The following is a 16,266-nucleotide window of genomic DNA, read 5'->3' as shown; positions in this document are numbered from 1 at the left end:
CTTAAGTGTGGATCACAGAGGCGGTCACAACTTTAAGTGGCTTAAAGAATTGTCCCTATTCAAACTGGCCAGCTGATAGGTTCTGTCAGGTCATAGAGGAAGCTGTAAGCACCCCTTTGCAAGAACATCACTTCCGGGACTATGCTTGCTAACCCATGACACCTAGGAATCAGATCCCTGCTTATGCTTCAAATAAGATACTTCATGCTGACAAGTGTTCCTAAATTTTGTGACCTGTGAGTTTCTGTCAGCATCACACATTCTTTCCTGTTCATAATTCACTGTTATCATCAGCTTCTCATAAAAAGACTTCTGAGAATATCATTTCCAGCTGCTTACCATAAGCCGTGTATGGTTTGTAGAATTCTATTTGGGAACTGATAATGGAGCCAAGAGTCAGGAGTGCCAGTCATACAAAACACCCTCACAACATGTTCATTAGCAATCACAACACACAAGTTAGAGTCTGAACATGCACTGAAACTCTGCCATGGTATTTTCATATGGGGAATATGCTGCAAATTAGTGGTGAGTCAAAATAGTAGGAAGCTTAAATCATCATTGATAAAACTATACCCATTCTTAGGAAAAGAGATTAGTGCATATAAAATATAATGTAATAGGCTCTCAAATGTCAAAGGTACTAGGAGGACATGTAGGTACATGTGTCTGTATGTTACAGAGAAGAGAGCCTGAAATATGCTCTCCTCCTTCAGCAATGATATACAAGTCAGGCACTGGAAGTGCATTCTGTTTTACCTGGATGAAATCACACAGATTCAAGCACAAGATAATTACTCCATTGAAACTGAAGATCCAGGTAGTCACAGATCCTTACTCTTACTGGAATTTTTAATTCTGATTATTTCATACAGATAAAGACAATGCAATGAAAAATATGCAAACTCTTGCTAAGCAGACAGACATATTTTGTAAGTAAATAGTAAATTGAAACTACCAAGTTATTTGGATTACTGAAAGTGTTTTTGCAACTGACACTTGCCACTCAAGAAACAGAATGTCAGCAATGACTGTTGTCAGCAATGTTTTATGGATAAGACCAGAGTTTATGGCAGAGCAGTGCTACCCAATAAAACTTCATTTAAAAACATTTATGCATCCCCATAGCTCAAGACAAACAAAGGTGTATTTTAGTTATTTAGATGTAGCTAAATGCCCACAGAACTTGATGTAGATGAAATAAATTGTAACGTTTTCATGGAAGGAATGCAAAGTGTTTCAAGAAAGATAAGGTTTGATAAGGTACTCAGTTTTCTTTTCTGATACAGTCCAAAACTACTCCTGGCTGTACTTTCAGGTGCTGTTTTTAGGAAGGTGTAGGAGAAAGGTAATGTTTTATCAGTATTATACTGGTTTTGCCCCCCATGTCTTTTGATTTTGTTTTAAACTCTTAAACATTTTGATTTATCGTAGTATTAAGGAGGAGAAGGCAAGATCCTTCTGTAAAGAAAAAGATAGGACATTGTGTGAGACAGTGGTGGTAAGGAATATGGTAAGACAAAAGAGGTGGAAAAGCTCTCCAGAAAGGAGATTGCCTACTTTTAAGCACCAGGATAAAGGTTTTGATCTTATGTAGTGATCTTGACCTAAAGCTGCTGCAGTGGGACATCTTACTTCCTCCCTATCTGATGGAAAGACATCTTATAGTGGCCATCCTATTTAATTTCTCCTTAGTCTCTTTATTTGCACTTTCTCAACACTTTTGGAAGACTTTGAAATATAATTATTTTCACTAAAGTTTTCTTATATCTTCTTTTAAATATGTTCTCTCTATTGCTATAGGAACATTGGGACCTTTGGTTCTTAGAAATATACCAGCTTTGCTCCTTATCGTTGCTTGTGCTTCTGCTCCTTGTTTCAGAGATAAGATTTATAGTGTTGCATTTATCTCAGTTTTGTACAAGAAAATTTTCTCTGTGAAGAATATAGGTACATAAAACTATTATATGAAAGAATTAGATATAAATCTTCTTGGGAAAACAATGATTTTTTTACATTCTGAGGTCGATTTCTGAGTTTTGATTAACCTTGTTAATATTTTTTTTTCAAACCATGGGTATTGTGAAGAACTCTTAGATTTTGCAGGTATTTATGCTTTATGGCACTGATCCTGGAAGGTTTTCTTTGGGAATGGTTATTTGATTCATAGAGGACTTCACCAGAAGCAGTGGGTCTCTACTAAATATATGTAGGACTCAACCCAAGCAAAGGAAATTTCAGGGGCAGAAATATAATCTATAAACAAGGCATCTAAGAATTTTGTGGTTATGATGCACATGCCCATTTGTACAATTGTAGCTGAAATATTGCATTTCCAAAAACTTTTCAGAAGAGTAAGAGAAGCATGTGTCTTCATATCTACATAAACCTCTGGCCTGAATAGAGTGTTACTTGACCACATATATTATGGAACGGTGCTATTGATTTAGCATGGTGGGAAAGTTATTGTTAAACAAGAATAAGGGGTAAACATGAATAACAACACTACCAATATATACAATCAGTCTTTTGTCAGACAATACATTAAATATTTCTGTAACAAACACAACTGAAATCTTCAGACTGGCTCATAATTAGGCTCCTTTCAAAAAGTAATTCATTAATACAATAGGTACCCAAATCTCAGTTCAACTTAATTTCACTGACTTTGACTTTTGGACTAAAAGCATTAAGCTTGAACTAGCTAAAAATGTACAAAATGTGCATTCAATTAAGGAGTAATTAGATACTCAATCACCCTTATATCACACTAGGGATTATCCAAGAAAGAGGAGAGGTACTACTCACTGCAGTGTGTAAAACAATTTTCTTAATTAGTTTAGCACTAATTGAGATTGAGGAAGTGTCACTGTGCCACAGCATTAGTTTACCTAAACGGAACCTTAAAAACACAAAGGTTTTGGCTTCTTTTGGACTTTCTCACTCGGATTGCTCAGTCTTATTCACTGATCCAGTAACTTCTGGCCATGCAAATGGAAACTTTCTGTTCCCTTCAGGGAGGGGTTTGGTCCCTGCACTCTTGTATCAGTAGCCCACTGAAAAACATGCCAAGAGTTTTTTCCAGATATGGAGAATACTACTTGTTATTATTACTTGGCTGTTGTTTGGTTTTTTTATGTTACACCTTTATACCAAGCCCCAGGAAGAACCGGGAATCCTCTGTGCTGTTATGTGGTGTGTAAAACCTGCTGCTCTGTGAATGCCTTACAGCCTCCCTTAGGAGGCAGCTGGTAGAAAGCTCTTCAAGTGGACCATCAAATGGTGCTGCTGCCAGATGACATGACTTTTGGGGGGTATTGAATGATAACCAGGGAGTACGTGGAAATCACAACACTGATTGTCTTGTGGGTAGGCACTGACTTCTTAACAGCATTGCTGGTGCCTAAAAATCTCTACTCTCCCTTCTGCTGTCAGGACCAGAGTGGGAACTCTCTAGAATATGTTGACTCTTCCTGCAAGCAGTTGTAGCCCCAGGTGACCATTTGCACACAAGCACTTTCAGACTGGTTGTGTGTATATACTGAGCTATAGTTAGCACTAAAATAACCTCAGGGAAAAAAAAAAGGCAAATTATTAGTACAACAGAATGAAGTGGTTTGGCGTTCTCATACCTATTGCTTCTGAACTGAGAGCACTGACACAATCTGAGCACCTGGATTGTTAAGGTTATGCCAAAGCACATGAATATGTGTTTGCATGAAATCAAGTATTGATTAATGCTTCTAATGAATAAGAATATTACTTATTGGTGATTGCTTTCTGTCCCTTGAGCCCACCTGACTCCTGTGAGATCTGGTACTCAGCACTTCACTTAGTAAGGCCCTTAAAATAGTAAATGGTAAAAAGTTCTCTGTGACCAGTGTAGTTTGCTTTCTAGTTCACTATCATGAGCACCAGGTTAGAATCAATTACCAGATTGATTCAGAAAGCCAGTTGTAAAACTTTGTTTCAATTTAATAATTTTACTACTGCCTTTAACTTTGCATTTTTACTGCCATTTCCTCCATTGCTAGTAAATCTTGCAGCACTGGCTTTACCCTAAAAGAGAAGAATCAGTACCATTATGTCACTGAAGTATATACCCTGAAACTGCTCCCACCTGCTGTCATGAAATCCCAGCTTTTAGTTTTCCCTGTCTCCCTGGCTGGACATAAACAGTCTTTCAGACCCACTGCAGAGGAATTTCAGTAACATAATTGTTCCATTCTCTTTTCAGAGAGGGGGAAGACAATGCTCCCACAGTGCCCACAGATGAGAAATGGAAACTTTTGAGCCTGCTGCTTCAGTTGAACCACAAAGCCTGTATTGTTTGTCTTCATCTAATTCAGCCTTGATAGACATCTGTGACAGTTGGTCTGTCCACACGGTCCAGTGAAATTCTGGGAATGGGCTGAAGAAAATGTATTAAAGAAGAAAACATATTAAATCTTCCAATTCACACTGTTAACTATTTTTAAATTGTCATTATCATTGCTTTTATAGCTACTATGCCATAGCATTCAATAGTCATCTGTGATCCAAATAATACTGATTTTAAGCTTGGTATGAATGCTAATATGTAGAAATACTCATTATTGTTTTGAATGTTAGATTTAGTTTTATTCCATATCATCTCTTGTGCTGTCAGTAGCCATATTTTCTGTAGAGGGGAGATGCATTCCACAGAGGTAATAAAAACATTGTTTGTTCACAAAGAGTATTATACAAATTCAGAATTAATTTTTGACAGAAGGCAGCACTTCTCTGCCAAACATATGCACTTGACATGGTTTATCTGAATAAAGCTGAATGATACTTGCATTACTAGGACCCTTACTGAAATAAAGGACAGTTTGGAACTAAGTAAAATTAACCAATACAACAATAAACAGAATTGTCTGGATTATTTTCTATTTGGTGAGCCATGGAACTTCGCGACACAGTGTTCAATTCAGGCAGAAAATTATCAGCCATTGTTCTCCTGTGAATTATGACAGTTCTATTTGTTCTGTACATTGCTGAGGATGGTGGTCTGGGGACTTACTCTGCATGTCCTGAGCTCACTGCACAGCATGGGCATTGCCATGCTGGGCCACACATGACTTATCTGACAGAGAAGATAAGGCAAGGGTAGTCTGAGCCAGCTAGTCAACCTCATAGCTTCTAATTCCTGAGAAACACCAAGATCTGAAGGACAGAGTCAGTAATGTGGGAGGCAATGGCTTTGATCACCGTAGCTATTAGTGAGATCCCCTGTCCTAGCATGAGGGACATTGCAGAGATCTGTGTCAGTGGAAGAGCCCCAAAGGCACAGATGGCAAGTTCCAGTCTGGGGCATAATGAAGATGCAAACTGAGGGCTCAAAAAGGGGACGCCACTGCCTTGGAGCAGGTCGATTGTCCATCACAAAGTCATTGCCAGGCAATGGTAAATGCAGAGTCAGAAGGCATCCTTAACCCACCTTGTCAAGGGTTACTGGGAGAGCTGCTGCTGAGGAACGAGTTACGAGCCCTCTGAGTAATTTATGTGTATATTGGGGGCAGCAGAAACAACAGGACAAACCCACACTCTGCATGTGAGTGGGACCAGATAATGCTGACCACTTAATGTGCTTGTAACTGGGTGTACTGCAGAAACACATGCTTCCTTTGGAGACAAGGCTTGGCAGCATGCATTGCAATAAATGCACTGAAAATATAATGCAAGCAGCCCACCATGAGGTCATCTGTTCATTTTGGGCTTAGCAGAGTAGCAATCAGCATGTTGCTCCTTGGGCTTAGAGAAACTTATATTTCTTAGGGTTATCTCTATCTTTCACCCACATTTGATGAAGTATAACCCCATTATCTATACAATGGGTTCAAGATTTTAGTGCTGGCCAAAACCATATTTTCCACCTGCAGTGTCTGCAACATGTGCATGTAGCAGCTTCACTGGCTGCTGCCCTCTTCCTTCAGCAGTTACTCCCCAAGCAGCTGCAGCTAGAGCCCAGCCCCAACACCCGATTACCAGACCCCAGCCTCCCACTGATCTGCATGATACCACGGGGCAGGACAAGTCTCTGCTGCAATGGCCTGCAGTGGCCTGGCTGGACTGTCTGCAGTTTTTGACAGGAGCCTGATAATTTGTCTTAGTTGTCAGGTTTGGTACTAAAAGCTTGGGAAAATAAAACAAAGCTCTATGAGATGGAAGTCAACTGGTTTCTGCCAGGTGAAGGTCTGTTCTTTTCTCCTTGCACCCAGCAATGAAAAAACCCTCCAAAAGTGGAGTGAACCACGTTCCAAACCTGACAATTCTCAGGTTATATGCACAGCTCATTCAGAAGATCTTCTCCCTTTGCATATAACATATTATTAACTACTGAGTGTTAACTAACAGGAACTGTAGTATTAATATGGCAAATATTGACATTATGATGAAATCTGAAGTAGATTTATTCACTAAATAAACATGTTCCTTATCTTGGACCTGGCTGATATTCTTGTGGCTGTGAAATACAGATACATTGCAAAGCAAATGATGTAATGTCTCCACCAAAAAGTTCATTATTTCCCTTTCCCGTGCTCCCTTCCTGTGTTTGCTGTTCTTTCAAGCATTGCCTTGTGCAGTGAAATTCTAGTCATATAAATACTACTACTACTGAGGAATTTAAGTTAGTAAATTTGTCTCAACATTTGTCAGACTTTTTTTTTCCTAGGCTTGGCTTTGAAAGAAAAAGAAAACCCACTGGTAAAAATACTTACAACAGTTTTGTGTCTTAAGAGCTAGATCTAATTATAACAACAAATTCATTCACAAAACACCCCCATTATAATTACAGATTGGTCAACCCCCATTCATTTTGTGTTGGGAAAAGTTAAGTTAGTCTTTCTGGTTTTGGTAGGAATCCACAGGGAGGAATTTTCAGGAAGGGCTCTCTGTGTATTATTTCAGTTACACTGCACCCATGAGAGGTTTTATTGAGTGTGGCAAGGGTCTGCTGCTCTCCAATTAGAGTTCCACATGCCTGCCTTTGTATTAATATTTTTAAGAAATCATAAAACAGATAAAGGGGTTCTGAGGGTAGTGTAAGGCCCTACATTAATAATTTCCTCTTCAAGCCTACAGCTGCTAAAAGTTGTAATCAGATTGCTCTTTGGAAGTATTTTTAAAGGTAAATGTTAATGAGCATAACGCTTCATACAATTTTAGAGATTTATTAGAAATGTGAATTACAAATTTCTAAGAGTTGCACACTTGTTGGTCAAGAAATCAATGCCATAATACTTAAAAGCAACTTTGTGCCTCATCACACAAAATCTGGCTCCACAGGTTTCTGATAAACTGTAGGAAGGTATTGGGAATAGGAAGAGATTTGTCTCTTGGGAGAAGGAAGGTGAATTGGGGCAGATGCCTGCTGTCAGTGATCTTCCCTCTACAGGTGATGTGTTCTTCAGTTTCCTCTGTAGTTTTCTGGAGCTCTCAGAAAAATTTAGAGCCTTTAAACTCTTAGTTTAACTTCAGACCATGATATGATGTGCTTTGTACCTTGGGCTGTGATCCTGGGTTCTCACTTTTCTAAATCAGAGTAGCTTCTCAGCACAGTGCCTCCCTACAGCTGCCTTTTGCCCTGGCTCCCACCTTTCCTTTGTGTGAAAATTAAGGCATAGCCACCACTAATAATAAATTCTGTCAATAAGGCCTGTTCCCAAAATATATCTGGGAAGTAAATAGGCATAAACTGGTGTGGGTTAAAGGATAGGCTTGATCCCAGACATTACATAGGCAAGAGTGTGCTAGTGGCTTTGTCTGGAAACAGATGGACATGAGTCTAAGAGGAAGTAAGAGTGGTCCCTGGCCATCATCCTGGTCTGCATCCTAATGGTTGACTCATCTGTGTTCCTGACTCTCAGAGAGTAATTGAAGACTACTGTTGCTGATGAGGTGAAAGTGCTTAACAGCAGGGCAATATAAAGAAAAGATAATTTTACTGATAAATTTTAGCAGAATTTTGCTGAGAAGGAACAAGGAGGGGAGATCCATTCACATGCAGCTTCATGAGAAGTCACACCCGTCAGTGTTTTCCAGACCCTGCCAGGATGCAGCTGCCATAAGCACAGACTCACCTTCATTGACTTTGACTGGTGGGCACACCACTGCCCCAGTAATGGTCTTGGGCAAACTATTCCTTTCATGGTTGTCACACCCACTCCAGCGAGAATGAAGGGAAGCTTCCATTCTTGTAGAAATGGAGGGAGCCTCAGAGGGAATGATGGCTGTAGCGAAAAAGGGGAAAACCCTCTAGGGATTGAGAACTGTGGAAGGAGTACAAATTTTGGCCTGCTTTTTCCTCCTTGGCTGGGTTTCATGGTGGTATCATCAGCCATGGAGTTTGCTTTGAGATGTGTTCTCCCTTTATGTGCTGCCGGCTGAAATGTCAGGTAGCTGGAGAACCACCCACTACACCTCCTGAGGCTGGACCATGCAGGACGTGTTTGGAAGTGTTTATATGCACATTTATTTATGAAACTGTAGCTGCCATTGTAAGCACACCTCTGCGTGTGTGTTTACGTCTTTAGAATGCTACACATAAAAAAATATTTTAAAAACAAAACCATTTTTAAATTAATTATACAACATCTAATTAAAGCTAATATATTTCAGTATGAAGACTATATGCCTACCATCAGCTCACCAGCCCTATTGGTATTTGTGTGATTGGGTTTCTCCCTTTGCTTAATGAATTTTTGTTAGTCCTGTTCCTTTTCCTTTTTCCCCATTATTCATTTTACTGCCCCAGGTCTTTTATATTGAATGCTGTTCAAGACTTGCTCTGAAGATGTTATTCACTTTCTTGTGAGCCTTTCTCTTTTACAGTACTTGTTTGAATGCTTCAGATGTATTAAAGAACTTATCTTTACAATCACTTTGCATATGCCTTCTCCCCTCTAACATGTGAGGATTCCTCTCTGATCACAGATTATCTGTATGATGCTAGGTATCAGAAAAAGACCCCATGTCAGAGAGAGATTCTTCATATGGACCTGCAGAGCATGTAGTCCTTGTCCAGGAGAACTTGTTATACCTTAACTTAGCCTTATTTGCAAATTAAAAACCCAGCCTTGACTCAGCAGTCAGATCTCTTAAGCCTTCTCTCTGATGTGCTCCGATAACTACTTCTAATGCAATTTTTGCTTTTCAGTGCTGGGTTATTTTTTGTGATTCTTCTGTTCAGTACCTTCAAATGCTTCTCACCAGCATTCTTCCCATGCTGTTTACAGACACAGTGGCAGCTTTTTACTTCTGCTTGGCCTTCCCCACAGCCTGACCTCATCTTCATACAAAGAGTCCCTCTCCTCCCCAAATATGAGGGAAACAACTGAAGATGGGATAAAAGAAGGGAAATATTAGATATACCTAGAAAGAATTTGCCCTATAAAGTACACATTGAGCTGTTTAAGCCTTGAATAACCTAAAAAGTATCAAGATAAAGTAAAAACAGCATAAAGAAACTTCCTTAAGTGCCCTTTGCACTAGCAGAGATGTGGTTGGAAATATTTCTTCTCTATTTCCCTCTCAACTTGCTTGTGTTGGAAGTGATCCATTCTGGGTTGTGTAACACCAGCTGACTAACTCACAGCCAACTCCCAAATCAGTGATCAGAAACCACATCCAGCCAGCCTTATTCCCTGAGACTGCTTCTCTCCTGCACCTTTCCCATCAGTGACAGGGAATTGGCTGCTTGTCCTTGGACAGCAATCCTTACCCCAAACCCTGGCTGTTCACCACATTCCCTGTGCTGAGTCACCTTCCCATGCCCACGACATCTCCTGAGACGGAAGACAGTAAAGAAATAAGGTCTCAACACAAACTCCATTTTTTTATGAAGTAGAGCACTCAAGAAGGCAGAAGTTTCAAACAAAAAAGCAACTCCCCTGCTTATTATTAAAGGTGATGTTTGTGACGGAGACAAAACCAACTTGATCTTACATAGACATAAACTCTTTTCCTCCCTTAGGCTTTAATATAAATATACACTACAAACAGTGCTTTCTGAAGTGCCTCCCATGTAAACATCTGACAGTGGTGAGCATGAAACAGATGAAAGCTCTGATAAGTCAGTGAACACAGAGAGCTGACTATGATACACCATGTCAGCAATATTTTAAATAGCAGGTATAAAGCAGTTCTAGAAAATGTGTGTTTAGCCTCATGTTGTGAAGATACCTGGGTTTTTCTTTTTGATGCACTATAGGTCTGTAGGAAATGGGTTTCATTATCTTGGATTGTAAGTTGAAAATGGGTTGGTCTCTTTAGCTGGGTAATCATATGTGCGGCCAGGCAAAAAGAAAAAAATTGCAAACCAAAGGTAGCTGAAAGATTTATTCATGGCTTAGAAAAATGTAGTAGTTCACACAGATAAGGAGATGTTTACTCAAGAGAAAAATAAAAAACAAACACAAAAAAGCCTGAGAGCTGTGTGCTCTTGGCAGGGAAGCCTCTAATGACTACCAAATGCATGAGCCTCAGTGTGAAATTACAGGCTGTGATTCAGTAGATGTGCTGCAGTATTTTGAACCTTCCTGATTTTATGTTTTGACCACCCCAGTTCCACACAATTTAAAATGGGATCCTAAAAACACATGGGGTCAGAGCATCTCAAAATAACTGTGACTAGGGCTGTAAGGAATTAAAAAAGTTCTTGAAGAGCCAAAGAATCTGTTTTCAACAGGGCCCGAGGTGTCTGGCCTTCAGATGATGATATGATGGCACAAAATTTTTCCAGGTGTCCTGTAAAGATGTGTAATTGCATTATATTATCCAACCACTAGATGTCTGCATACTGTAGAGCTTCAGGCAGGGTTTGTTCTCCAACAGAAAACACAAACAAAGAAAACATGTATCTGCAGATGTATCATAATTTGGCATCTGTTTTTTTCTGACCTATATCCCTTGTCTAAGGAGGGATCTGTGGGCAAAGAGATAGTCTGCAAGAAAAATTATATGTATGAAAATGACTGGTTTCTGTTAAAACTGGAAAGTAAACTGTAGATTAGGCCACGTGTCAAGGTCACATCTATTCAGATAAAATTAAAAAATACAAGAAATTAAATACAGCAGGACCACCAGTGATTTTGGGATCAGTGCAAATCCCAGTGCTGGTTTGACTTCAGTTCTTCAGAGAGTCCCACAGGTTTTTGTTGCTTATTATTTGGAAAATGGAGCCCATCTGGGTGTTTTCAGTGGAATCAGAGCTATTGGGAAGCCTAAGGTGAGCTGTGAGCACTGCGAGCCCACAGGTAGTCCCCCAAGTGCTTGCTTTGAAGTAACAGTGTTAAAACAAGGACACATTTTGGCTGAACTGTAGGACAGCCCAGACTAAGTGTGCTCTGCATGGGCAGTTGTTTACATACCTTTTTGGCATAAACACTTTTCTCACAGAGTTTCCCCAAGGCACAGTGATCAGCAGCCCTTCCTAGGTGCTCACTCTGCTGAAATGCCAAGAATGGGATGGGGGAAAAAAAAAATCCTGTGCTTTCAGGGCTTTTGCTGCTGCCAGGAAAACATATATTGCTTGGGTTTAGATCCCCAGCTTCAGAGGTACCTGTTATCTGAGTTCATGGGAATAAGTGAAGACTGTGAACTTCTGTGAAAATTACGGGTTTACACAAGGGCAGTACCTGCAGTGTCTCAAGTGAGCATCACTACAAAGGCAGATTAACTGTGTCCTATAACCCTTGAATGTGAACTCTTCCTCCTCTCTCCAAAGGCCTCTTCACATCTGTATCATGTTGCTTTTATTTGTTGCTCCAAAATACAACTTCCCCTTGCTTCTCTTGATCTGCCGCCTTCCCTTGCTGTTGTGAATTCTTTCCCAAACACATTTAGTAGTGGGTAGCTGCAGAGCACAGACATTTTTTGTGTGCTACTTGATATTACAGTAGTCACCCTTTCCCAAAAAGTTTTGAGTGGTGTTCAAGACTTTCCATGCTTCTTTACATCTCTTGGCTAGTTAATCAAGTAACAGTTCCTAAATTCAGTTTCTCATTAACAAAATTGAATCTAATATTAAGGATTCATTCTCATTTTAGAGTTGATTACCATGATTGTGGTTAGTGTTACATCACAATTAACTTTGTTTTTAATCACTAAAAGGCTAACAAGCTCAGTTGCCACCACTTCCATTTGGACTCATAAATGCAAAAAAGAAGGTCTGATAGGTGTCCTGCATTTACCAGCTGCAGAAAGTTTCTTTCACTGTCCTTAATAGTGAGTGTCAAATTTGTGAAGCTTAGGGACAGATTGATGAGGAATTTTTTCTCTTTTTAAGAAGTGGAGGAGCACTTAATAAAATGTCATTTCTACTTCTTTTTGAATTAGGGCAGAATCCTGCTGCTGTACATGAGAATGCTAAACTATGCAGTTCTTCACCATAATTTTTTTTTTATTCACAAAGCCCCTGAAATTATTTTGTGAAGATTATTTGTCTTGAGACAAATATGTGCTCAATCTTAGGGTCTCAAAAGTAAGGATTCAATGAAGCTCTTGGAAGATGGGTCTTTGTTCCACCTGCAAGAAAAGGAAGTGCCTTTCTTGACATTTTTAGATATTTTCTGAATTGCAGGGAAGTTTTAATTAAGTTAGAATACTCTAAATTACGGAGATTTTAAATTTCAATCATTTTTAGCAATGTTTTTTAGGACTTCTGTAATATTAGCTAAATTTCTCTTTTCATTGAGCCTGCAGCTCCTGCATTCTACATTTGTTCTGTTGTGTAATTGTTTTTATTTGTCAAAGAGAGAGAAAAGAAAAAGGAATGCTTTTAAAGAAAGTATCTGTCAGTTGTCCTGTAAATGAAGAGAGTGATAATATGTGGTCACATTACCAGCTCTTAATAGGAGAGACACTGTGATCTCAAATACACACCTCCTCTTGCTAATTAGCCAGTTAAAAAAGAGTAATCTGGTATTACTTTGGGAATATCTTCATATAGAAAGAAATTAAGATGGGCATAGATTGATTTTATGGTTTTTTAATAATGTTTCATTTCTACCAATTTCTAAGAAGGAAGAAGCAAAATATATTCAGTTTTGGGCAACAAGAGACCAAGTGATGAGACATCCCTCTTCCCTTCACTTTACTTATGCCTGTCCCTTTCCCTAGCAGCCAGAAGAATGAGAGAAAAGACTCAAAACACGGTGTCCTCCCAGCAAAAAGTCCCAGCTCACATTTTAGCTGTAGTAGACATCTACATGAAGGGGTAGGACTGTTGTCACCCAAATCAAAGCAGTTGCACCTGTAAGAGGGGAACATTTGGCAAGGAAGAGCAAGAAAGGAGTTAGATTCAAGTCTAAATCTTCTCTCAAGAGCTTTTCAACTGCTAATTTACTGAGATCACGTGGGGTTTTAGATCTCCTTATCTTTCATTAGATTTTAATGAGATATTTTTCCTCTTGTCCAGGCAGAGTCCTCCCATTTTCTTGTCACAGTCTTCCTGTTTGTACCCAGCAGCACAGCCTTGGCTTCAAAGCTGCGGCAAAAATACACTCAAATCTGTGTGTGCAATCCAGACTGCACCACCACAGTGACTGGCAATTACTTATGATCAACCAGCATTAAAGTGGAAAGGTTCACTCTATTAGGCTTCATCTTTATAAAAGAGACCACAGAAATTCACCCAGTAATTCCTTCATCAAGCTGAGAAGCTTGCATTGACCTTCTGCCTCATCTTGAGTTGCCTTTAATCTTTGTACTCTCAGTGCTTTACGTCTGGCACTGTGTGTAACCGTATTTGCACTACCCGCAGTGTTGTGCGTGGTTTTCAAATCTTTTGTTTCACGTGCTACTTTTCCTTTTCTACATTTCTTTTTTTCCCTTTTAAGTCACGTCTCAATTTTTTTTGTTCATCAGCTTTCCTCCAGCTTTTATACTTTTTACTTTCCTCCTAGATTCTTTCTGTCACATACCATTTCTGTCAAGAGGCCGCACACGGGCTGTGCTTCCTTGATATAAGATCTGTGTGCTCCTGGATCAGCCTGTGGTACAAATCCAATCTGAATGAGGCACGAGCATATTTCTGATGAATTAGCCAGAGTATGGTATGTGGATATATGCCAGGCTTTATCCCAACTATGGGTAAACAGATGATGTGTATTCGGCATAAAATTAGAGTGGGCAGGATGAGCTAAAAACTGATCTGTCAAGACAGATTGAAGTTGTACTAAGAATTCAAAATATTTGGAACAAATTTGAACTGACAGACTGAAGTTGTTTTAGTGCTTTGTGTCATATGGCCACAGGGTTTTTGATCTTGTAACAGGCATCTTAAAACAGGTTTCCCATCTTGTCTATTTACAGCCTCAGTAACACTAATGTCAGCAAAGTAATGAACTTCCTGCTATTAAGACCAGAAGAGTCCTTAGGGTAATTTCACCTGATCCTTGAGTGACCCAGACAGTAAAATTTCATTCATTAGTCCACAATGTGTTCAATATCCTTCTGTCATCCTTGAATACCAAGCCCCCTGACAGAAAATATGTGAAGCATCCAATAATACAATGTTGTTTGGACAATACAGTCAACACATCATCTCAGAAGAACCTGTCTGGGATTTGTACCTAGAGTCACATTTTCACACAGAACCCTGGCAAACCTCTTAGCTTAGAAACAGCCATCCTTAGCCTGGATCTTGGCACTCCCTGAGGAGTAAGGCACCAGCCATGGATAAGAGACAGCTGTGGCTGGTGGTTGCCACACCAGGTAACTCCGTTGCCTGCTGCTTGCCAGCTGAAATCAGCATTTGGCCACTGGAATCAGAACATGCTTGAGAGGGGTTTGCAGGCTTGGCACATCCAGGGCTTGTGCCTCACACAGACACAGGATGGAGATGCAGTCTAAGAGAGTACCACTGGCTCCTACGGCTGCAAAAGAGAGCAATCTAAGGAAAAGCTCCTCCATCCCTACCAGGGGAAATCCAGTACTGAATTCTGAACTTTACGAGATGAAAGTTTTTCCTGTTCATTTGTGTACCTGCAGATCAGGTATGCAATTAGGGGGGAAGTTGAATGAGAAGATAAGAAGGAAGACAGATGCACAAATTGATGGAAATAAATCCAGAATCTTTCCTGACACTGAAATCAGATGACATGTGAAGAGCCAAACAAGACCACTTCAAACAGGGACACAGGAATCTCTTTGTGGGTGAACTGAGAGTGACAAAGGTCTTTTTACTTTTAAAAGTTTTTAATAATTGATAAAATGGGGGACTAAAGGCATATAAAAGAGCATATGCACTTCTCGTGAAAAATATTTATCACTTTCTACCCACTTCATTGCATAAGATTCATTGCATCTGATGGTAGAAAGATTGGATTTGGCCAAAGTGTAAAGCCTTTCTCCAAAAATGACCAAGTCACATTTTTGGTCTAGTAAACAACCTATCTTTGTGCGTGTTCAGACATCACCTCCCAGAAATAAGTTTCCTCGTTTTTTCACTCGTGTTAGTCCTTCAGCTCCAGCTGCAGGACAAATGTTTCTGTTCTCTTTTCCTGTCTCACAGATCTCCAGAATGTGTGCTTTTTGTACAAAAAATATCTTTCTTTGATATTTTTCAGGTACTGGACAATCAGTAGGGATGGTCCAAATACTTCATGTCTTCAAAGCTCTGTTAAGGACCTATCCCCTACATACCACTTCAGCCAAGTCATTTCTGAGCAGTAGGAGATGGCCTGGAAGATATTTATTGCCTGCTTATCATGTTTGCTGTATACTTGCACAAATTTCCCTCTAGCCAGGGCTGTAGTAAGATATTCTAGCACTCAGAGTACCTAATATTTTACCCTTCTAATAATGCAGTTTGAATAAGTATAGAATCATAGAATGGCTTGGGTTGGAAGGGACCTTAAAGGTCATCTTGTTCCAACTCCCCTGCCATAAGCAGAAACACCTTTCATTAGGCAGGTGGCTCAGGGGCCCATCCAGCCTGGCTTTGAACATTTACAAGGATGGGACATCTACAACTTCCCTGGGCAACCTGTTCCACTGCCTCACCAACCCCACAGTAAAGAACTTCTGAGTAATATCTTACCTAAACCTACACTCAGTGTAAGCCATTATGCCTTGACCTATCACTACATGCTCTTGTAAAAAGTCCCTCTCCATCTTTCTTGTAGGCTTCCTTCAGGTAATGGAAGATGCAATTAGGTCATCCTGAAGTCTTCTCTTCAGGCTAAATAATTCTAACTCTCAGGCTTTCCACACAAAGAGAAGTGCTCCATCCCTCTAATC

At 39.8% G+C, this 16,266-nt stretch overlaps 1 protein-coding gene across 1 annotated transcript in view; it reads left to right on the top strand.

The window, feature by feature from the left end:
- CA8 (carbonic anhydrase 8) overlaps window positions 1-4,355 on the top strand; it is a 46,225-nt gene extending 41,870 nt beyond the window's left edge. Inside the window, exon 9 of the mRNA XM_082278670.1 lies at window positions 4,238-4,355. The gene's annotated coding sequence lies outside the window, so the exon portion shown is untranslated. The remainder of the gene's footprint in view (window positions 1-4,237) is intronic.
- The last annotated feature ends 11,911 nt before the right edge of the window (window positions 4,356-16,266 follow it).

This window comes from Coloeus monedula (assembly GCF_965178545.1).
Source record: "Coloeus monedula genome assembly, chromosome: 1".
Classification (NCBI taxonomy): Eukaryota; Metazoa; Chordata; class Aves; order Passeriformes; family Corvidae; genus Coloeus; species Coloeus monedula.
This window is presented reverse-complemented; position numbering and strand designations above follow the sequence as displayed.